The sequence below is a fragment of the Alligator mississippiensis genome, chromosome 2 (assembly GCF_030867095.1).
Source record: "Alligator mississippiensis isolate rAllMis1 chromosome 2, rAllMis1, whole genome shotgun sequence".
NCBI classification, from domain to species: Eukaryota; Metazoa; Chordata; order Crocodylia; family Alligatoridae; genus Alligator; species Alligator mississippiensis.
Window position 1 is genome coordinate 127,071,042 of NC_081825.1, and position 23,187 is coordinate 127,094,228.

Consider the following 23,187-nt stretch of genomic DNA (forward strand, 5'->3'; position numbering starts at 1 on the left):
ATGTGCCTCTGTGCAAGACCTATGCACCATTTCAAGCACATTTGAGTCCTTTTGGGAACTAATATGCATGCGTATGCCTTTTCTTGGGCCTCTGCATACAGGAAAATATCACCCCGAGGTGCAGTGAGGTTATTATTAGATCATCTACATTGTGCAAGCCCTGCACTGTGGCTCACTGGACTGAAGTAGCCACATTGGGACACCTACACTTATATTCACAACATGCTGTGGCTCTCTGTATAGCCTTGCTAGCGAAGACTGAAGCAGTAGAGGCAAGACAGTGAGATATGTCTAAATGGATCCCAAAGCCCTAACATATTGCACTAGTAGTATTGTGGAGGAAGGCTGCAGGTCTTAAGCTATCTGATGTGATGTCTGAACTTAAATCATGAGGGAACAGTTAACCTTCAAAACAGCTTTTCAATTGGACTTCTGCTCCATAGACCCCAGGTGCTTTAGCTTCCATGGGACTGAGCCAAAGCCCAGTTAAGTCTATAAGGGCCCTTTCATTTGATTTCAGTGAGCTCTGGAACAGGTCCTGGGTAGGCGTTTGGTTAGCTGCTGAAATGTGAACTGAGGAACCTAAATCTGTCACCCAAATCTGAAAATTCTGGAAATGAAATGATTCCAATGGATGGCTTTACAAGGCAGAAACAACAACAAAATCCTAATACAAGGCTCCAACAGGCTTTAAAAAAATGTTTTAATGGCACACAGATTTCGAGAGACGGAGCCAAATTCTGCTCTTTGTTATACATAAATAACTTCATTTTCTCACTGTGCATTTGGCAACATTACTTGGATTATTATTTCTCATGAACATGAAAAGAAAAATTATATCATGGCACTGAAAACATGCTAACATGATTAAGCACAGTCTGAAAAGAAAGTGACGGGCTGATTTTTTTTCCTTCAATACTATAGGATATCTTTATCATTTCAAATCAAAATTAATATTAGAGATTAAGACTCCTGCACTTGAAAACATACACTGTTGTAATAAAAATGAAGACAAAAATCGGTATCTCCAAACTAATTCAAATGCTTTTTACTGTATTTAGTGGCATGCATTGCCTTTAATTGCTCTGAGAACATTCCTGTCTTGTAGTTTATAACCAAGAGGCACAATTTCACTTGACCTTCAAAAGATAATATCAGAATTAATTTCTAATAATGTTGGGTATTTTTCATGCACTGAACTACAGGAAGGTAAAAGCTTTCTCCTTCCTCTCACTCAACATTCTTCATTTTTATTTTTTCCTCATGAAAATAAAATGGATAAGCCTGACTGTTCTTTTTTCTTCCTTAATCTCTCTCTCTCTCATCTCTCGTTTTCTTTGTTCTCTGTCTGTCTGTTTTATAGACTCCATTGCAGTAATGGAAAAAAAATAGTCCCTACTCCAATATTTCCAATCCCAAAACCACAATGCCAGCTGTAATCTAGCATTTTATTTATGTTTCTAGGACTTCCTCCTGCCGAAATGAAGGTATGAAGAGCATAATCTAAGCTTTGGAGTAGCGAGTGTAGAATATTAGTCTGTATTGCCAGACATGGTTTTCAGGTTATGAAACAATAGGCTACCAATCCTAAATCTATCCTCTTCAAATTGTTGCTTTTTTGCCTGTTCCTTTTCTCTAGGTTCTGAGCTATACTTTAAAAGCAACCCGACTGTTATCTGTGATAACAAAGGTCTGACCTTATGAAAAATTCTTTCAAGCTTGTCTTGTTTTTTCAGCGGGATCTTTAATTTATGCAATCTGGAAAACCAAAACAGCTTTTAAATAAAGGAACACATCTTATTCTTACTTACAGAAGTATTCCCATTAATTCTGCCTGAACAAAACGAGACAGTCTGTGCCAAAATAGTATATAAATGTGTTTTTTTATTACGCTTTAAGGTATAATAATCATTCTTCTCTTGAAAGCTCTTCCTATACAACCCCTGTGAAAAACTGATAAAGTGATATTAGCACTGATTAGTATTGTAATAAAATCTGAACAAAAAGATATTTTGGTTAATAATTTTTAAAACAAAATCTTCACTAAGTTTAAAGAAAGTTAGACTCATAAGAGCAATAACAAACAGTCCACACACACACAAAGAGCCTGTATAAACAAAAAAGAAAATGTGTCAGTGGTATGTCATCTACCATAACATTTTGCTCTCCCACTCTCTTTCCTTCTCTCTCCCCCTCCTCTATGATATACCCACTCATAAGCTTTTTTAAAAACAGATCATCCAAAGCAAAAGATTAGCAAATACTTCTCTTTTAAATATCAGACTACACAATATTACAGTGTATCACAAGGGCGCTAGGGAGCAAGCTACGGAAACAAAATTTGAACTCAAAATTATTGGACGGAATACTCTCACAGCTAGAGTATGTGCTTAATGAACTAAAAGAATAGAAGATAATACAGTGGATTTACAATCAGGCATTGCAGGTATTTCTTTTTCTAAATATTTTTCTAAGCAATAGGAGAGTAAGAAGTATTTGAAGAATCGAACAAACAAGGAAATTCTATGATTTAAATAGCAAGGATATCTTGTATTAGGCATTTATTATCTGCTTAGAAATTATGTTTATACATAAACTTTGATGTATGTGTTCTCTATTTCTGTACATCAGATGATAGAAATTAACTGTCAACTTTAAGAATAACATGAGGGTTTTTAAAGATGTGAACTAAATTGCTCCACACAATGCAGAAAATTAAGTAAGTACTAGAGCTTCCAAAATACATATTTTTTTGAAGTTCCAACTACAAAACTCAGTTTTTAAAGAAGGTACTGTAATGGAATATTTTGTTTTTAAAAAGTGCTTTATATAGTATCATATGCATCCAGTTATGACTCCTTCGATCAAATTTCCTCAGTTGCCCATAGAAAATACAGTCCTTCACAACTTCACATTCCTTATGCAAGCAAAACTCATATCTTTGAACCAAAGGATCTGTCTATCAGAATTCTCCTGTAGCACTGATATTTACTAGAATAAGCGCAGACATATTTTTAAATTTCCGAATGTACATTTTGTAAGGGTTCTATGGATAGAATAAATGTTTTACAATCATATTTACTGAATAGCATTATAAACTAAGTTTGCCAGTTTCAAAAGCATAATAATGGGTTGAAGCCCAATAGGACTTCAGAATAATTTTTTTACTTACACTGAATACGTTTTTAATGTTTCTTGAATTTCTGTTCAGAGTTCTTTCTGACTTTTATTTTAATTACATAAAAAAGATTACTGAGAAATATACCCTACATTGCAACATTTCCCACCTCTCCCTCTAGGCCTGGATCTTCTCCCTAACTATCAACAGATTAAATTAGTCTTCCCCTATCAACTTCTCTTTCTGCTTCTCTCATCCTTTTGTCTCAGTGCTAGACCTCCTAATTCCCTTCTCTCATTGCTTATTCCCGACTATTTCCTGCTCTATGTATTCACTATACTTATATGGATTGTACATCAACATGCTCTTGAATGCCACTGAAACAGATGTTCATTCTTCTACTGCTATATGTTTAACATTGAGCATCTTTTTGAGGGGCAGCTCAAGCACCAGCTCTCACACTACTATCCAAGTAAAGTAAATCTAGGCATAGGTCAATGAAGATACTGATTTTCAGAAGCATAGACCTGGAGAATCAGAGTTACTTTGAAATTTTTTAACCCTTCTTCCTTGGGTGAATCTGATATCTTTTATTAGACCAACCCAAATAGTTGGAGAACAGTTATTAAGCAAGCTTTCGGGTTCAATAACTGTTCTCCAACTATTTGGGTTGGTCTAATAAAAGATATCAGATTCACCCAAAGAACCTTGTCTGCCTATGTCCTTAGACCAACACAGCTACAACCTACACCCCTGCAACATGGAAGATATCGAATTTAACCCTTCTTCTACACTTCTATATCCTTGGTGGTATCTTACCTTTTCTTTCAGTACCTTCTTAGATATTCTTGGGAGACATAAATATAATTTTGACATGGTGAGTAAATTTGAAAAGATTTGACTATTTACCCACAGAGTGAAAGTTATTCCTAGTTCTATAACCTTTAAAGTACTCAATTAAAAAAGCACTGATTTCCACTGAAAATGTTACCACCACATTTGAGTGAATTCACAGATAAATTTACAAACCTCACTTTCACTCACTATTATAACATTACAAATAGCTCTGTTCCTGAGTCCTGCTACCACAGCATAATTATTAGATGACCTAAACATATGCTGTGATACATAAATGAATCATTGTCTTCCTATTTTATAGCTACAGGTTTCCCTTGCTTTATGCGGGTTCCGTATGTGTGAATTTGCTCTTATGTGATGATACTTTTTGTACCAAAAATTCATTATATGCGAGGTAAATTCATTCTTATGCATTTGGTGTGGTGGAAGCCTGCAGTCAGCTGCTTTGTGCAGTGCATTGTGGGAATGACGCACACCAAAATATAGTCTCCTGTGTAGATCTGTGCTCCTCGCTTGTTCTCTGCGATATGTGGTTCTGTAGAGGCCATCCCCATTAAGGCTTCTAAATGTCCCACTAGCTTATCCAAAACAACACTCCAGCGATGTGGAATCTGACAACGAAGACCCTTCACCACCCTCTCTTCACACCAACAAAATATTCACCACCACCCTATGCTTGTGTGTACACTTGCTGTTGGTGAGTACCAAAATTGTCTTGTAAAATTAGTAGAAATGGGTCTGGGGTCACTTCAGTCAAGGTCGTGGAATGTATCCCTGCTTGTTACATTGTAAAGTGGTCCCCTTATGTGAATTTGAGTTATGCGTCATTTGCCAGGAACACATGTACAGCATAAAGCGAGGGAAACCTGTATATCAAAAAGACTGCAGAAAGTCCCAATGCAACATCCTCCATTGCGGAGCCACATTCTATATGTGTCTACTATATATATCTACTGTACTGATATACTTACAGTAACCATCAGAAGAATGTAACATTCTTTTCAAGTATCTCCATTAACTTGTACCTTCCTATCTACAATGATCAGTTAAAACTGTAAGTACTCACAATTTGCTTGGATCATCAGATCCAGAGATCCTGGCAAATGCCATCTTCCAAGCTTTAAACACTGGGTTGTCATGTTTTTAGATGTTACTCCCCAAGATTCTGCCCTCTGGTTCTGCAAGATGCGAGAAAGGTTTGGTCATTTAAATATTTTAGTTTAGAATTGAAAGCTTATTTTTAGATCTGCTACTTCTTTATGCAATTAATTATTGAAAATGTAGACGTACAGTGTACAAATACACTTTATAAAATAGAGATGTCACCTATGGAAGTCATTAGAAAGGGAATATACCAATAAATGCTACTCGTAAGCTATGTTGTATATGTTACAACTGTATGAAAGTTCAAAGCAATTTCAATGAAGTTTCATGCAAACAGTTCCATAATTTAATTCAGGGCTATTTCATACCTGAACAGTTTTATTTCTCCATGAAATTTTGGTGGCATAGCTATTTAGCGCAAAGAAATAATTTTGTGAAGAAATACTTCTATTATTTTTATTTGATAATAATGATAATGCAGAAATATACCAACATTCTAGTGAAGTAGCATCCATCTATCCCTCTAACTTCTTTATCCTTCACAAAGTAGAGCAAAGCAATAGAAAAGCATCTTTCTCTCTTTCACGCACACATACATACATAATTTTCTAAGATGCAGAGAGGAAAAACATGAAAAGTCAGAATGGGCACAAAGAGCATTACACTAACTGCCTGTGTTCTGAAATGAGGTGAGCTATCATCTTTGGTACGAAGCAAAGATTTGTGCAATGGAAGCCAAACCCCCAGAGCACCCACTTAGGATGTTTACTAATTTTTTTGTTCCCTAGGCAATGTGCTGTCTGTCCCTTGAAGTTAATGGCTAGGTACAGACAGTCAAAGAGCCCAAGGCAGAAGTGACACATGTACCACAGTTATTTGTAAGTGGTATAGTTTAGATCAGGAGTGAACAGAACACACATTCACCCTTTGGAGGGGGCAGGATTGCATCATTTTTAAACCAGCCTGTGTGCGCCAAACTTCTGTTCTGTTATGGGTATAGACTAGCTTTGTGTGCCATTCTGTTATGGGTATAGACTGGTTACCAATCACATATACCAGTAAAAATGTAATGTTTGTACCTGGCCTAAGTGAGGAAGGGCCTACATTTAAAAGACCATGCTACTAAGAGGCCCACATGAGAACAACTCTGAGCACTATCCTGCTATTCAGCTCTGACTCAGTGGAATAAGGCTGTGCCTTAGCACAATATCCCTCTGCACATGGAACTTGATATGGTGTTACTATGTTCATGAATACAAAGGCTTCAAAGGGCAGCATGGAAGCTAGAGCTACCCTTTAGTGAGAGGTGCAAAGCACAACAGTACCCAGTGCCAACCTCCATTACTACACATTTTTGTTGGTACTGAACGAATCAACACAAAAAAACAGAAACACAAATTTCCTGCTCTGTTGTCCTGTGGCACTGTGCAGTTGTTACTCTCAGTCATTTGGTACTTGCATAACCAAGTACTAAACGACTGTGCAGTAACTGGTGTTAGTGTACAGTACTGTCCTACAACAGTGAAGCTTACTGCACAGTAGCTCAATACTACTGCACAGTAATGTTGCATCACGGTTTGTGCCTGGTCACAATATTGTGCTGTAATAACAAGCTACTGCACAATAAGCGTCTTGTGTAGATATGGCCACCGCGTGGGAAAGTGTCCACAGTAGAAAAGCTGCAACTTATTTAGCTCAATGCCAAGATAAATCCTCACTAAGGACATACTCAGCACTAATAGATTCTTACAGTTTAAAAAAAAATGCTTTAAATGCTTTTTTTCCTAATATTTCTCAGTATTATATTTTTCAGTACATTTCAGTTTAATAAAGTAGAACTGAAAGAAAGTTCCAATTACTTAAACAGTGATAGTACAAAAAATTAGATTCTGTCAACAAATGTTTCGTTAAATGATAGGAAAATCTTTCATATTTATTTTTCTTTCTCTTAATAAGCATATAAAATAATTATTACACCATAGGGCTTCAGATTTATGAAAGTTATTTTGTCAGGAGTGAACAAAGGCATGCCTTTTTCTTAGAATCATAGAAAATTAGGGTTGGAAGAGACCTCAGGAGGTCACCTAGTCCAATCCTGTGCTCAAAGTAAGACCATCCCAAACTATATCATCCCAGCCAAGGTTTTATCTAGCCAGGTCTTAAAAGCCTCCAAACTAAATAAGCATAGTTCCCTCATCCTCCCCTCAGAAGTCATGTGCCCCTACCCCCTAACCATTTTCATTGCCCTCTGCTGGACTATCTCCAATTTATCCACATCGTTTCTGTAGTGGGGGGCCAAAACCGGACGCAGTACTCAAGATGTGGCATCACCAGTGCTGAACAGAGGGGAAGAATTACTTCCCTTGATCTGCTCGTAACACTCCTATCAATGCAGCCCACTATGCTGTTAGCCTTCCTGGCAACAAGAGCACACTGTTGGCTCATATTCAGCTTATTATCCACTAACCCCCAGGTTCTTTTCTGCAGAGCTGCTACTTAGCTAGTCAGTTCCCAACCTGTACCGCTGCAAGGGATTGTTCCATCCTAAGTGCAGGACTCCTTATTGAGATTCTCCATGAGATTTCTTTTGGTCCCATGCTCCAATTTGTCTAGGTCTCTCTGAATCCTAGCCCTATCCTCCAGCATATCTACCACTCCCTACAACTTGGTATCATTTGCAAACTTGCTGAAGGTGTACTCCATCCCATATTACAGGTCATTGATGATGATATTGATTGAACAAAACCAATCCCAGGACCGACTGCTCAGGTACTCCATTTGATACCAACTGCCAACTAGACATAGAGCCATTTATTACTACCTGTTGAGCCCAACAATACAGCCAATTTTTAATCCACCTTACAGTCCATTCATCCAACCCATACCTCCTTAGCTTGCTTGCAAGAATGTTGGGGGAGATGGTATCAAAAGCCTTGCTAAAGTCAAGGTATATCACTTCCACTTCTCTTCCCACATCTACAGAGTCAGTCATTTCATCATAGAAGGCAGTCAGGTTGGTCAGGCATGACTTGCCCCTGGTGATTCAATGCTGACTGTTCCTAATCACCTTCTTCTCCAGGTGCTTAGAAATATATTCCTTGGGAACCTACTCCATGATTTTCCCAGGGACTGAGGTGAGGCTGACCAGTGTATATTTCCCAAAATCCTCCTCCTTCCCTTTCTTAAAGCTGGGCACTATATTTGCCCTTTCCCAACCATCTGGGACCTCTCCTGACCACCACAAGTTTTCATTGCCAGCAGCTCTGCAATCACATCCACCAACTCTCTCAACATCCTCAGGTGCATTGTGTCTGGTCCCCTGGAATTGTACACATCCAGCTTTTCTAAAAAAGTCCCTAACCTGTTCTTTCATCACTGTTGGCTGCTCACCTCCTCCCCAAACTGTGCTGCCAGGTGCAGTAGTCTGGGAGCTAACCTTGCCTGTAAAAACTGAGGTTAAAAAGGCATTGAGCACTTCAGCCTTTTCTGCATCATCTGTCACTAATTGATTTATTCCACTGAAGTTGCTAAAAGATGCTTCAACTGTTATTAAAAACTAACACAGTTCAGCTTCTCCACTGCATGAGCATCTTACGGTAAGTGCAACATAAAATAGCAGGTGCAGCTCTACATTAGCTCTGTTCAAAGCACCCACTGCCTTAACTCGTCATATGGACCAGCTAGCCTATCAACCCACTGTTTATTACGGACCACATTTTCTAAACTTCATTAATCCTGAGCAACAGGACTTAATACTGAAGGGTTCCTATAGGGACAAAAGAATAACAACTGAAATGTTTTGAATTCCTTTGAAGCATTTCAACAGGCCAACTGTACAAATGTACATGCCCTTTGAAACATTCCAAAATGTTTGCAAAACTACCTTTTTTGAAGCATTTCACTTTTGATTTCTTGTGCACAGGGTCCCTTTCTGAATTTCTGTTTCTTTGCTATTCTGAGCTGCAGCTAGAGTTTATTCCCCTCTCCTCCCCACATCCTGGCCACCCCCTGCCAAATCCCAGGGCTTAGCCACTACCAGAGCCAGGTTTTTTGCCTCTACTGAGCAGCAGAGTGGAGAGGTTCAGGGTGAGGTTGGGGTTGGAGACTTGGGATCCTAGTAATAGGCATCCCCCCCTCACCCTCCACCTCTCCACTTCCCCTTCCTTGTGTGGGGAGAGAGGAGTGGAGGTGTATGTTACTGTTCCTCTAGCATCCCCTTACTGGAGAGTACTGTAGACCAATTTTAAAATGTTAGAGCCTGGATACACCACAGGGGCATTCCAGATGTCCCATGGCTAAAACAGTATGTCTTTGAAATGTTTCCAAGCCTGCTTCACTTGGAAACATTTCAGAAGTTACGTTTGTTCGCGCCCAGAGATAAAGGAGGATATAATTCCTGCCTTAGACCATGACCGAGCAAAGTCTGCATCTGGGCTTTCATGCACTGAGTAAGGCAGACACTGAGAAGAGTTGTACTTGTGTCTATTACGTACTTTGGCTCTCACGGCCAAAGAATGGCTGCAGATCTCCTACACTGAGGCTACTTTGATTTAGTGACTGATGCAAACCCTGCAAGTTTTATATTGCCTTCATTACAGAACACAGTAAGTACAAAATGAATTAATCTCTGGTCATATCCTGTTGTGCTTTGTTCTTGTACATATGCATTTTAAAACTCAATGACATTGAACTAATGAGATCTTTTCCATCTCCATGAGCAGCCCAAGTAGTTCTGACTTGACCCTGAGGTTAAGGTAAATATATACCATTGGACAATGCATGTCAATCCTTGAGGCAAATAGAACCAATTAAAAATTGCTATTTTTAAAAGCAATTTAAGTATTTCTTAAAACTTGTTCTAATATTAAAACTATCACTTTGTCATTATTTTCCTTGCTGTGGGAACATGCTATGAACACAAGCCCGTCTACCATAATAAAGAAGCAGGAAACATATCATGTAACATTTTTGGGCTTTGTTTTTGGTTTAAGTTAAAGAAATGAAATATGTTATTTGAAGCAATTATCAATAGATATCAAGGGACACATCATTAAAATGCTTCCAGGAGTACCATGATATTTTACCACAGATCATTAAGCACATGTTTAAAGGTGTATCAGATGCCCAATTCAGAAAGAAACACCAAGGATTGATGAGGCTTCGTAACAAAATCTGAGTGCAAACAATTCTAGCAACTAAATCCAGTGTTAGCACATAGGGAGAAGTTATGCAACTATAATGCAATTATTTATTACTTGTATGCCACAGTGCTTAGGAGCCCAAATTATGAACCAGGAGTCAACTTCGCTACTTTGTGACAACAGAACGGATACATTTTCAATAATCTAATCAATGTGTGCACACATGTACATGGGCATATGTATACATAGATACCTACTCTAGTGAAAACAAAAAAATGGATGCAGGCAGCAAGTATTCTGATAAACGAGAACTGCAGCTACTTAATGCTCCAAAAACATCAATGCTGGGGCCTGGAATGACATTGTACTCATTCTTTGTTGAAAGGACTGATCTTTAAAATACTAGTGAATTAATTTAACCCCGTAAGTTATGATCTGGTACCAGTCCAAAAAACAGTAAAACTGCAGGTAAAAAACACAGCTCAGGGTTCAAAATCTCCCACTAACCCTTCTGACTATTTCTTCATCTGGGTGCTGCTTCCAGGTACAAGTACCACTGGGCTCTAATTTCAACCAAAATATATTAAAAAATCCTGTGTGTTAAACATATAATTCAAAATCATATCATATATCCAATCAAAAGTGTCCTGTTGTTTAAAGGTCCTCCAACACTCTGTTGAAGGCAGTGTCAAAAATTTCACTAAGTCGTATGGAAGACCCCACGGAAGTGTCTGTTATAGATACTATCTTTGAAGTACCAGCAGGCAAATTATTCCCATGAGAAACAAATAGCTTTCACTTGTTAGATGAATAGTAAGTTAAAAAAAAAATAAACCACTGCCTGTGGATTGTTCACAAAACAGCTGCTATTTGTTAACCATGTTATATGATTGGCTACTTCAGTCACATGGTTTCCATTCCCTGACTTGAAGTAGCAGTTTTCATAAATAGGAAGTTTCCAGCATCCATCATAAAATGCCTTTAAACACCAGTCAAACTGTTATGAATCTACTGTGTAATAAATATTGTCTTTACAGATATACCCACAAGACCTCAGTTCATATGAATATGCCCAGGAGTACAAAAGTTTTTGCCCCATATTCAAAAATAAGCACATAAACTAATTTTGATTGCCACAGTTTTACTGTCTTTGCCCAGGTGGTGCAACTATTCATCCTTTATGATCTCATACTATATATGTTTTTAATTGAACTCAACCTCCATTATTTACCACCCTTGCTATAGAGCAAGAAAGCGAATTATGGGATAAACAATATACTGTAAGACAAAAGACAGAGAGGCAGATTTGGCCAGTATCCTTTATATGTAAATTAAAGCAGTTTAAGATGTCTGGTTCATTTGATTTTTTTTTTAAGTTTTTTTTTTAGCCAACTGAGAACATTGACTATATTTAAAACTTCTACCATATATGATAAAGTATAACATTTTTATCATATTTAAGTCATGTAAAATGTGTAGCTATGGCCAAAGGGAATAACTATTTGTTTAATAGTATTTTTTTTTTTAACATCTGCCAGGAAAGAAGTCTTAACACTCTAAATTGTCAGCAATTAAGCTTAACATAAAACGGTTTTTGTTAATGTTTCATGGAAAGAAGTTGAAATTCCCAGAGAGGCTGTAAGTTTTCAGCACTCTGATTTGAGGACTGAGAAACAGTCATAACTATTTCTGTGACAGGTTGGACTGAGGCTGCCAAACACCCAAGCAAAAGCATTTTGTTTATATCAAACACCATTCAACCAAATGGAAATACAGCTGGTAAGCTGGTTCCTTCAGTCCTCAGCTTTCATATATTTAAGGACAAAAATAACTGATTTAAATATGTGAATCCACTACCATAACATTCAACAGTTTAATGAAGCAGTTATAATAATTTAATGACATATGGAGTGAAAATCCTAAAACAAAACAAAACAAAAAAAGAGCAAGTCTCTTGAGGTTGCCTTCCCAGAGCTTTCTGACTCTATGAAACATGTGTGGTGCACAAAAGGCGTATCATATTTTGTACTACTAATGAGAAGAGACCAAAGGCTCAGGAACTTTGAGCCCTATAAAAACTTTCTTTCTATCAATAAATAAAACTGCAGGTTCAACTGCAATCCAAAATCCAGATTTTAAATAAAACATAAAGAATGTATAAAACTATTTTGGTAACTGTGTGAGGCTTTAAAAAAAATGTTTCGTGCATTTTTTTCTAGTCACTTTGTATTCAGGAAGCACTTCTTAGAATTGACAATATTCTGTTCTTAGGTTTGAAGCTCCACAGCCAGAATGAGTTGTCCTTATATAGACAAGAAGGCAGAAGGAGAGAGAACTTGATGGTCTGAGAACAAGGTTCTGTGATGTCCAACACCAAAAAATGATAGTAGATAGGCCATGGCTCAAACCCCCATTAGCTCTGGCTCTCAGGCCCCAGGTGGACTGGGGAAACACAAGCTGTAACCCTTTAAAAGACGCATCCAGGACAAATCAGTGTAGTATTTCTTCCTTAGGGAGAATGTCTCTGGGAGCTGATGAAGGCTTGATACCTTTTAAAAATCCATAATAAAGGCATAATAAGCACATCTGCTATAGCTGTGACGTTTTAGTTCTAAGAGATAAAAAGCAAGGACATAAGCATACAGTATTGGTCTATATGTTCAACACCTGTACCATAGGACTGTGAGACGCTTCGGTCACTGATTTGATTCAGCAGAGATTCGGCTGGATTCGGTGGCTGAATCTCCGAATCCGAATCAAATCAAGAGACCCTATAAATCTCTCCAAATTGAATCGGAACCCTCCAAATCCATTTGGAGAGATACAGAAAGTTTCAACGATTCAGACAGACACAGCTTTAAATGTTTTTTCTACATACTTCTAGGTACCAGGCAGCTCGTGAATGCTGAGATGGTGGGATGGATGGAGTGTCTCACAGGAGGGTCCCAGTGTGCTCAGCAGCAGATCCAGAAGCACTTCCGGTCCACTTCTGGGTCCCTTGGCTTGGTGACTAGTGCCTCCTGGGTCTGGGAGGGAACCCGGGGTCCCCCCACAGGCAATCGCCAAGCTGGAGGGGCACGGGGGTTGGACCCAGCAGCTCATGAATGCTGCAATGGTGGGGTGTACTTCTGGTCCACTTCTGGGTTTGATGCCAAGCATGTGGGGGGCCCTGCTGCACTCCTGTGGGATGCTTTATACACCCCACCATCACAGGGTTCAGAAGCTGAGCCTAGTATCTCAAGGTATGTGGAAAAAACATTTAAAACTGTGTCTATGGCCAAATCACTGATTCTCTGAATCAGCATCAAATCTTCAGATTCAGATTTGGCTGAATCAAATCAGGGACAGTGATTCAAATCAACAAATCGAATCACTGTCCCTGATTCAGGCTGAATCCAAATCAAATACAGCCCATTTTGCACATCCCTACCTAACAGTCCTCAAACGCACAGACTTGCACTCACATAATTGTTTTCAATTTGAAAATAATTTCTGTGCCCCTCTGTGGTTATTTGTTTTATCCCTGTTTTTTCTAGGGTGTTCCTAAGCTGATCTTAGGCAGAATGTATCCATGATGATGTTGCAAATCTAACCCTACCTTACCAGTGCTGGACATAAATCTGGCACCTTGTATAGGATCAAGCATTTAGCAGTGCAAGGGAGATACCATCTCATTCTCATTATGTTTTCCCTACCCCATTTCCTTTCTGAACAAGGGACTCAAAGCAATGGAAAAACAACCACACTTGGCACATGATAAGACAAAAATTCCCTGCTAATTACAGAAGCTGTAATTCCTCATTCTGTCGAAACACATACACATGACTATTCATTCTTAGGGTACTTACTCCCTGTTAACCTTGTCATGATTTCACCACTTCACCAGCATGCTGACCACTTTGTAGCAGCAGATGTGAATAACTCCCTGGCCAGCAACTAAGCAAAGATAAGTAGTTAGCTACATTAGACTTAAGTCAGGCAGAAGGCAAGGTACATTGGCACCTAAGCAACATATTGCACAGAATATATTTGCTGGGAAGATTATGAACCTCAGACTGTCGAACAGAAGACACCCTCTTCACAACTGCCAAAACTGATGTAAAGGTAGGCAAAATGGGATCAGGAAGTGACTTGAAAGTGGAGAACTATATTATTATGCACCTCACTTTCAGTACCTTCCTAACACTGAACCTGGAGCCCTTGGACACAAGCCAGGGCTCCATGACTGCATCATACTGAAGAAACCATTTCCATATTGTATCTTTGTCCAGTAGTCACTGTGATAAAGAGAAAAAGAAAAGTGACCAAATGCCAGACACGAGAGCAAGTTGTGCTCGTGGCGTGGCGAAGGTGATGGGCACGGCCTGATAACTGTGAGATCGGCGGTCCCGGCCAACACTGATTGGCAGGGGGCGTGCGGATGAGGCCCGTTCAAAAGGCGCGCGCGCCAAAAAGAAGGGGGACTCACATCATATCGGAGAGGCCTGATCACCCTCACCGGAGGTCCTGCGTCCACGAAATCCCTTCCCCCCGGACGCCCCCATTACGACCGAGTACATTATTCGAATGTGTTTAGAGCTCTCGAGTCACCAGAGGGTTTATTGCTGAAACTGCTGTAAAGGAAACCACCTATACGAAAGTGTGAGTAAAGCATTTGTTTGTTACACCGCCTCCTTAATTGTTTTCTGTCAATGGGAAAAGAGATAAGAGAAGGAGAAACAAGGTCCTGTAACCCTTTCGTCCCTGGCCTGTTCGCACAGCACCTTTCTGGGTCCAACCACCCACCGTCAGGTTGGTCAGTCACCTTGAGGAACACATATAGGAGAGGCTTGAAAGAAAAGTTTTCAGTTTACAAATCTCTGAACTAATTTAATGTATTTGTTATGGACTGCAAATTTATTTGGACAACGACCCGCACATCACGACAAGGGACATGCTCAGCTGGGATGGGCTTCACCTGTCCCGCAAAGGTAAGCGTGTGTTTTCTTCCAGGTTGGCGGATCTCCTCCGGCGGGCTTTAAACTAGGCTCGTTGGGGGGAGGGGAGTACGAGGGCGGGGGAAGCTGTGGACCACCAAACCATGTGGCACCCACAAGGACAGCCCAGCCTGAAGAAAGAGAGCATTGGAAACCTGAAAGCCATGGGGAGACCAGCACTACGGCACAGGTAAGAAACGAGAAGGTAAGAAACAATGGGCCCCTTGGGACTCGGAGCGGGGGGGCAGCAAAGGCACCAGTCGCAGGGCTCAAGTGCCTATATACTAATGCTAGGAGCATAGGAAACAAGCAGGATGAACTAGCGCTCCTGCTTGCACTAAACACCTATGACTTAGTGGGGCTAACAGAAACCTGGTGGGATTCATCCCATGACTGGGCAGTACATATTGAGGGCTATAGATTGTACAGAAAGGACAGGGTGGGGAAGAAAGGGGGAGGGGTTGCGCTCTATGTCAGTGAGCAATATACATCAACCCTCATCAAGACAGAATCCAAGGTTGAGGAAGTAGAAGGATTATAGGTTAGACTACATGGGGGGCAAGGAAAAAGGGATTTGGTGGTAGGGGTCAGCTACAGACCCCCACATCAAGGGGAAGAAAGAGATTCGGGGCTCCTGAGGCAACTCTCGGAGACCATAAAAGCTAAAGAGGCGGTAGTCATGGGGGACCTAAACTACCCGGACATCTGCTGGGAGTCAGAGACAGCAAAGTCCCACCGCTCACGCAGGTTTCTAACCTGTGTACAGGACCTCCACCTGACACAGGAGGTACACAGTCCCACTAGGGGGAATGCCATACTGGATCTAGTATTGGCAATGGGGGATGACATGGTAGAGGACCTCCAGATCGGTAGCCATCTGGGGGACAGTGATCACCTAATAATAGAATTCAACATAAGACGTCGAGTGGGTAAGGTAACTAGTAGGGTGAAAGTGCTAGACTTTAGGAAAGCTGATCTCAATGAACTCAGGCGATTAGTCAAGGACGCACTGCAGAGTAGGAGTTTTGAAGGGATGGGAGCCCAAGAAGGGTGGCTGTGCCTTAAGGAAACGATCCTTCGGGCACAAAGCAAGACAATCCCCGAGCGAGGCAAAAGAGGGAAAGGGGCCAGGAGGCTTCCCTGGCTGACCAGAAAAATCCAGGACAGCCTAAGGGACAAAAGGGGAGCACATAAAAAGTGGAAACAGGGAGAGATCACCAAAGACGAATATACCTCCTCTGCTTGTGCTTGTAGGGAGGCAGTTAGACGGGCCAAGGCTACCATGGAACTGAGGATGGCAACCCAAGTAAAAGACAACAAGAAATTGTTTTTTAGATATATAGGGAGTAAAAGGAAGGCCCAGGGAGGAATAGGACCCCTGCTAAATGGGCAGAAACAATTGGTGATGGACAGGGGGGACAAGGCTGAACTCCTCAACGAGTTCTTTGCCTCAGTGTTCCTAAGTGAGGGACACGACAAGTCTCTCACTGGGGTTGTAGAGAGACAGCAGCAAGGCACCAGACTTCCATGCGTAGACCCTGAGATGGTGCAGAGTCAGTTGGAAGAACTGGATGCCTTTAAGTTGGCAGGCCCGGATGAGCTCCATCCGAGGGTGCTGAAGGCACTGGCCGACATCATTGCAGAGCCACTGGCGGGAATATTCGAACACTCGTGGCGCACAGGCCAGGTCCCGGAGGACTGGAAAAGGGCCAACGTGGTCCCCATTTTCAAAAAGGGGAGGAAGGAGGACCCGGGCAACTATAGGCCAGTCAGTCTCACCTCCATCCTTGGTAAAGTCTTTGAAAAAATTATCAAGGCTCACATTTGTGAGAGCCCGGCAGGACAAATTATGCTGAGGGGAAACCAGCACGGGTTTGTGGCGGGCAGATTGTGCCTGACCAATCTAGTCTCTTTCTATGACCAGGTTACGAAACGCCTGGACACAGGAGGAGGGGTGGATGTCGTATACTTAGACTTCAGGAAGGCCTTCGATACGGTATCCCACCCCATACTGGTGAACAAGTTAAGAGGCTGTGACGTGGATGATTACACAGTCTGGTGGGTGGCAAATTGGCTAGAGGGTCGGACCCAGAGAGTCGTGGTGGATGGGTTGGTCTCGACCTGGAAGGGTGTGGGCAGTGGCTCGGTCCTTGGACCGATACTCTTTAATGTCTTCATCAGTGACTTGGATGAGGGAGTGAAATGTACTCTGTCCAAGTTTGCAGATGACACAAAGCTATGGGGAGATGTGGACACGCCGGAGGGCAGGGAACAGCTGCAGGCAGACCTGGATAGGTTGGACAAGTGGGCAGAAAACAACAGGATGCAGTTCAACAAGGAGAAATGCAAAGTGCTGCACTTAGGGAGGAAAAATGTCCAGCACACCTACAGCCTTGGGAATGATCTGCTGGGTGGCACGGAAGTGGAAAGGGATCTTGGAGTCCTAGTGGACTCCAAGATGAACATGAGTCGGCAGTGTGACGAAGCCATCAAAAAAGCCAATGGCACTTTATCGTGCATCAGCAGATGCATGACGAATAGGTCCAAGGAGGTGATACTTCCCCTCTATCGGGTGCTGGTCAGACCGCAGTTGGAGTACTGCGTGCAATTCTGGGCGCCACACTTCAAGAAGGATGAGGATAACCTGGAGAGGGTCCAGAGAAGGGCCACTCGTATGGTTAAGGGCCTGCAGACCAAGCCCTACGAGGAGAGACTAGAGAAACTGGACCTTTTCAGCCTCCGCAAGAGAAGGTTGAGAGGCGACCTTGTGGCTGCCTATAAGTTCATCACAGGGGCACAGAAGGGAATTGGTGAGTATTTATTCACCAAGGCGCCCCCAGGGGTTACAAGAAACAATGGCCACAAGCTAGCAGAGAGCAGATTTAGATTGGACATTAGGAAGAACTTCTTCACAGTTCGAGTGGCCAAGGTCTGGAACGGGCTCCCAAGGGAGGTGGTGCTCTCCCCTACCCTGGGGGTTTTCAAGAGAAGGTTAGATGAGTATCTAGCTGGGGTCATCTAGACCCAGCACTCTTTCCTGCTTATGCAGGGGGTCGGACTCGATGATCTATTGAGGTCCCTTCCGACCCTAACATCTATGAATCTATGAAAACTGGTTTAAATGCTCAGAAAGTGATTTAAATGTGTAACAGAACAGATGTTCAGTGTATATAAACCACTTTGAAAATGGCTGAAACCAGTTTGAGATAAACCTGGTTGAATATAGTATCAGACTTAACTGATTTGGCTCAAACCGGTTTATGCAATGTCTGTCCAAGGCTCCTTGCTGGTTTAAGATAAATCAGAGTCCCCCAGCATCCCGGCATGCTCTCTGGCTGGGTGAATGTCTCTACTCCATAGCAGGGCAGGCCCCTCCCCTCTGGTACCTCGCTGGAGCTCAGCAGTCTCTGCAAGCATCTGCCTGGCTTCTGCTCCTCTCCCCACTCTGTGCTAAGCAGGCATTCTCCCATCCATCACAAACACCTCAGCATTAGCTAGCAGACCACATGCTGGCAACAGACTGTGCTGTGGGAGATGACAGAGGCAGACAGGCTTTTTGGAGCTATTCAAAAGGTAGCTTTATGTCTTTCCTTGGAAAAGCTGTTTAAGAGCTGCTTGTTTCCCTTCTCCCCCTCACCACTCCCTGCTAAGCAGGAATTCCCCCTCCCTTCTGCCTTTAGAGAAGGTATCTGTGTATTATCTAGCAGACCACATGCTGGGCCCATGCTGAATCAACAGGCAGAATCAACAGGTAGCTGGTAATGACCCTCTGTTTGGGGTGATAAACACTGAGATACGGGTGACATGGTTATCAGACCCCCACCCTGGGCTTATTTGCCTGTCAGTTTGCTGCAGACAGTATACAAAAGCAGGGAGGGAGATTGAAAAGCTCTGTATCAGCAACAGATGCATGTACTGCACACCACCCTTTGCCTCAGTGTTAGCTGAGAGCTGGGAACATTCCCACCCCTCAAGCAGTGAGCTGGGAAAAGCCTGGGACTGCAGGCAGGCTGGGGGTTTACACCAATCCCTAATCAGAGCCTCCTGCTGAGACTTGGCCACATACCCCTCAGCTCAATACTGTTCAAGGGAAGGGAGGGCTGCTCTAGTGTCCCCCGGTTTTCAGCCTGAGCAACTGTAGGCATGTGAATGAATTTCCTCAGACCAGAGGGATTGCCTGTATGGTTGGAAACTGGTTCAGCCTAGCCAAGTTAGACTAACCTGAAAAGTTCAAATCAATTCAGGCTCAGGCTTTTTGAATGTCTGTCCCTAGCCTTAGAATCTACATTTGGACAGGTACTTGTTCATTAAGTCTGAAGACATCTATCGCTCTTAGTGGAATTTGCCTGGGCTCTCTGAGCATTTGCATTCCTACACCTTCCCTCCCTTTTAGTACTTTACCACAAACTTTTAATAACCAATTGTTGCACATATCAGCCATTTTGCATAATTTGTCACTACAAAAAAGGAACTTATAACACATAGTTTCATAGTAGTTTGGGGTCAGAAGGGACCTAAATAGATCATCTAGTCTAACCCCCCGCCACTGGCCGAAGCACACCCTGGGATCATATGACCCCAGACAGGTGTTCATTCAAACTCTTTTTGAATTTACCCAAGGTAGGAGCAAGGACCACTTCCCTAGGAAGTTGGTTCTAGATCCTAACCACCCTAACAGTGAAATAGTGCCTCCTAATCTCTAACCTGAACCTATTCTCCAGCAGCTTCTGGCCATTGTTCCCCGTCACCCCAGGTGCTGCTGGGGGGAATAGGACCCTTCCTATTTGCTGCTGATCTCCCCTAACGAATTTGTGGGCAGCCACCAAGTCCATTTTCTGAGGCTGAACAGGTTCAGGTCCCTCAGCCTCTCCTCATAGGGCCTTCCCTGTTGCCCTCCAACCAAGCGGGTGGCCCTCCTCTGGACCCTCTCAAGGCAGGCCACATCCTTCTTAAAGTGCGGTGCTCAGAACTGGATGCAGTACTCCAATTGAGGCTGGACCAATGTCATGTAGAGGGGGAGTATCACCTCTCTGGACTGGCTTGAGATGCATCTTTGGATGCACGACAAGGTGCGGTTGGCTTTGCTGGATGCTGTCTGGCATTGGCGGCTCATGTTCATCTTGGAGTCAATAATGACTCTAAGATCCCTACCACCTCTGTGCTCACAAGGGGGGAGCTCCCCAGCTTGTACGTATGCTGGATTCCTTCTCCCCAGGTGCAGCACCCTGCATTTATCTACATTGAAGCCCATCCTATTACCATCCGCCCACTTCTGTAGCCTGTCTAAATCTAATTGCAGCCTCTCTCTCCCTTCGAGCATGCCTACCTCTCCCCACATCTTGGTGTCATCGGCAAACTTGGACAATGTGTTTTCCACCCCCTCGTCCAAGTCACTGATGAAGATGTTGAACAGTGTAGGCCCCAGGACTGAGCCCTGGGGGACCCCACTATTCACATCCCACCAAGTCGAGTACGACCCATTCACCACCACTCTCTGGGTGTGCCCCATCAGCCAATTTTTGACCCATCCAACAGTGTAGGCATTGATGCCACAGTTGCTCAATTTATTAATGAGATTGGGGTGAGAGACAGTGTCAAAGGCTTTCTTAAAGTCCAGAAAGACTATGTCCTCGGCAACACCATCATCCAGGGATTTCGTTTCCTGGTCATTAAAGGCCATCAGGTTGGTCTGGCAGGACCTGCCTTTGATGAACCCATGTTGATTTCCCCTGGGCATGATCTCCCTTGCTGCCCCTCACAGATGTGATCCTTAATAATTTTTTCAAGGATTTTCTCCAAGACCAATGTGAGGCTTATGGGCCTATAGCTTCCTGGGTCCTCCTTTCTCCCTTTTTTATAAATGGGGACCACATTAGCTAGTTTCCAAACTCCGGACACCTGGCCCGTGGACCGGGATCACTCATACAGCCGGGCCAAGGGCACAGCAATGACCCCTGCCAGCTCTCTCAACACCCATGGGTGGAGGGCATCAGGGCCCACAAATTTAAAAACATCCAGCCCTTACAGAAGATCCCTAACTATTTCTGCACAGACCCAAGGCCTGGCAGTGCTATCCCCAAGAATGCCCCTACCTGTGGGGATTAAAGGTAAATGGAAGTGCTTTTGGAGCAGGATTTTCTATAGCTCCTCCCAGTCTGCTGCTCACATAATCCAGATAGTGTTGAAGCAACTGGTAGCCTTTGCCGATTTGCCCTAAAGGTATGGCGCACATGTGCATGTGTGTGCTGGGTGGGGAAATGCCATTTCTAATTTTGTGTGCCTACATCATACCAAACCTTAAAAAATAAGCTTCATCATTCCACAGTCCTCTCTCTCTCCCCTTCATACAGAGAGGTCATCCTTAACAATAAAAACTGTACCAAGGTCACATATGCACATTATTTTACAATACACTATAACTTCTAGTTTTCTTGTTGGTGCTCCCAAACAGCAAACAAAAAATTCATATGCTAATGAAGAGGTCACTGACCACATGGCTCACAAGCCTTTTTTGGTGATATCATGGCAGTGTCATGCTTCTCAAATAGGGCTAATCCTTGAGTTTATAAATCTTCACACTCCTCCCTTCACTCTTCCCTCAAACCAGTTTAAAATCATGGTAAATGTGGAAAAGTAGGTCCAAGAGATCTGCATAACAAAAAAGAGGCTGACCCAAGATCTGGTCTCTAGGCTAGCTCCAGGCTGCAGAACCATGTCATCTGACCAAAGGGGCTCCTTGGTGGTGTAACAAGAGGTGGCTTTATTTGCCATGGCTCCTAATCATGGCAATTCATGCTGATGCCTTTCATTCAGCCACCAAATTTCCAGCCCCATGAGCCAGATCTCGAGTGTGGAGCTATATCATCTGGCCAGCAGAGCCAGAAATTTGGTGCTGGGAGAAGTGGTGGCTGTTGCAGCTCTGGAAACTCCAGCATTAATGCAGTCTCTCCTAAATTCCAGTCCTGTGGGCCAGATATGGCCTATGGATTGGCCCTGCATGACTCATCCAGCTCGCAGGGCCAAATGAGTTGGCACACTGATGTAAAACAGAGGGATGGGATGGGTGATCACTGGGCCACAGAGATTTTAGGACACAGAGAGTTTCATGGGTAAAAGTGTTCAGCAGTTCATGGCTAAAAGTTCCATCTAGTTATTTATACCGCACCCATCACAATGGTACCTGAAAACTGGTATTCAGTAACAAACATACGTAGTTGTTTTTCTATCACTATTTTTTTTATAACATCATCAGCAACAGCAATCCCTCACAGTTGAGGATGATTATCTTCCATGATTGCTTTTATCTATGCCCAAAGATGGCTGATGAGGCAATCCAGGATTAACAGGTTCTATTACAGCTCGGCCACATGTTTCCATGTGGGGTGGGCAGCTCTGGTTTCTTGGTTCGGTTTGCAAGTGTTGTTTCTGCCACTTCCACTTTTCTGTCTCCTGTGTCATTGTGAGGTTTCAAAGAACTCAGATCCTTGCAATAGACTCTTTGGGGCAGTCCTGGGCAAGTCTCCCATGAGTTGTCAATGTTGCATGTTTTCAAGCTGGCCTTAAAGACATCCTTGAAGCACTTTCTCTGCCCTCCACTTGAGCATATACCTTGACTGAGCTGAGAAAATAAAACTTGCTATGGACGTCTGGAGTCAGACATTCAGATGGCATGGATGGCCCAGCGAAGTTGATGATGGATGATCATCGCCTCAATGCTCATGGCATTTGCTTGCGAGAGGATGCCAATGTTGGCATGACTGTCTACCTACTGGATTCAGAGGATCTTCCGCAAGCAGTGTTGATGGTACTTCTGCCATGATTTGGAGGGGGTTTTTCTGTTTGTTTGTTTTTTGTTACAGCCATTGGATTTTATGCATATGTAGGATATGCAATAGCTAAGTGCCAAAATCACAACAGAATGCTGAACGCTTTCAAGCTACAAGGTGCAGCAGTAAACAATGCTTTGATGAAATCCAAAATCTCTCACCAC

General features: G+C 42.6%; 1 long non-coding RNA gene across 3 annotated transcripts in view; it reads right to left on the reverse strand.

Annotated features, from left to right (window-relative positions):
• LOC109286310 (uncharacterized) overlaps positions 1 to 23,187 on the reverse strand; it is a 52,283-nt gene that overhangs the window by 19,750 nt on the left and 9,346 nt on the right. For all 3 annotated transcript variants that reach the window (XR_009459864.1, XR_009459865.1, XR_009459863.1), the window contains exon 3: positions 5,043 to 5,154. This is a non-coding gene — a long non-coding RNA (uncharacterized LOC109286310). The remainder of the gene's footprint in view (positions 1 to 5,042; positions 5,155 to 23,187) is intronic.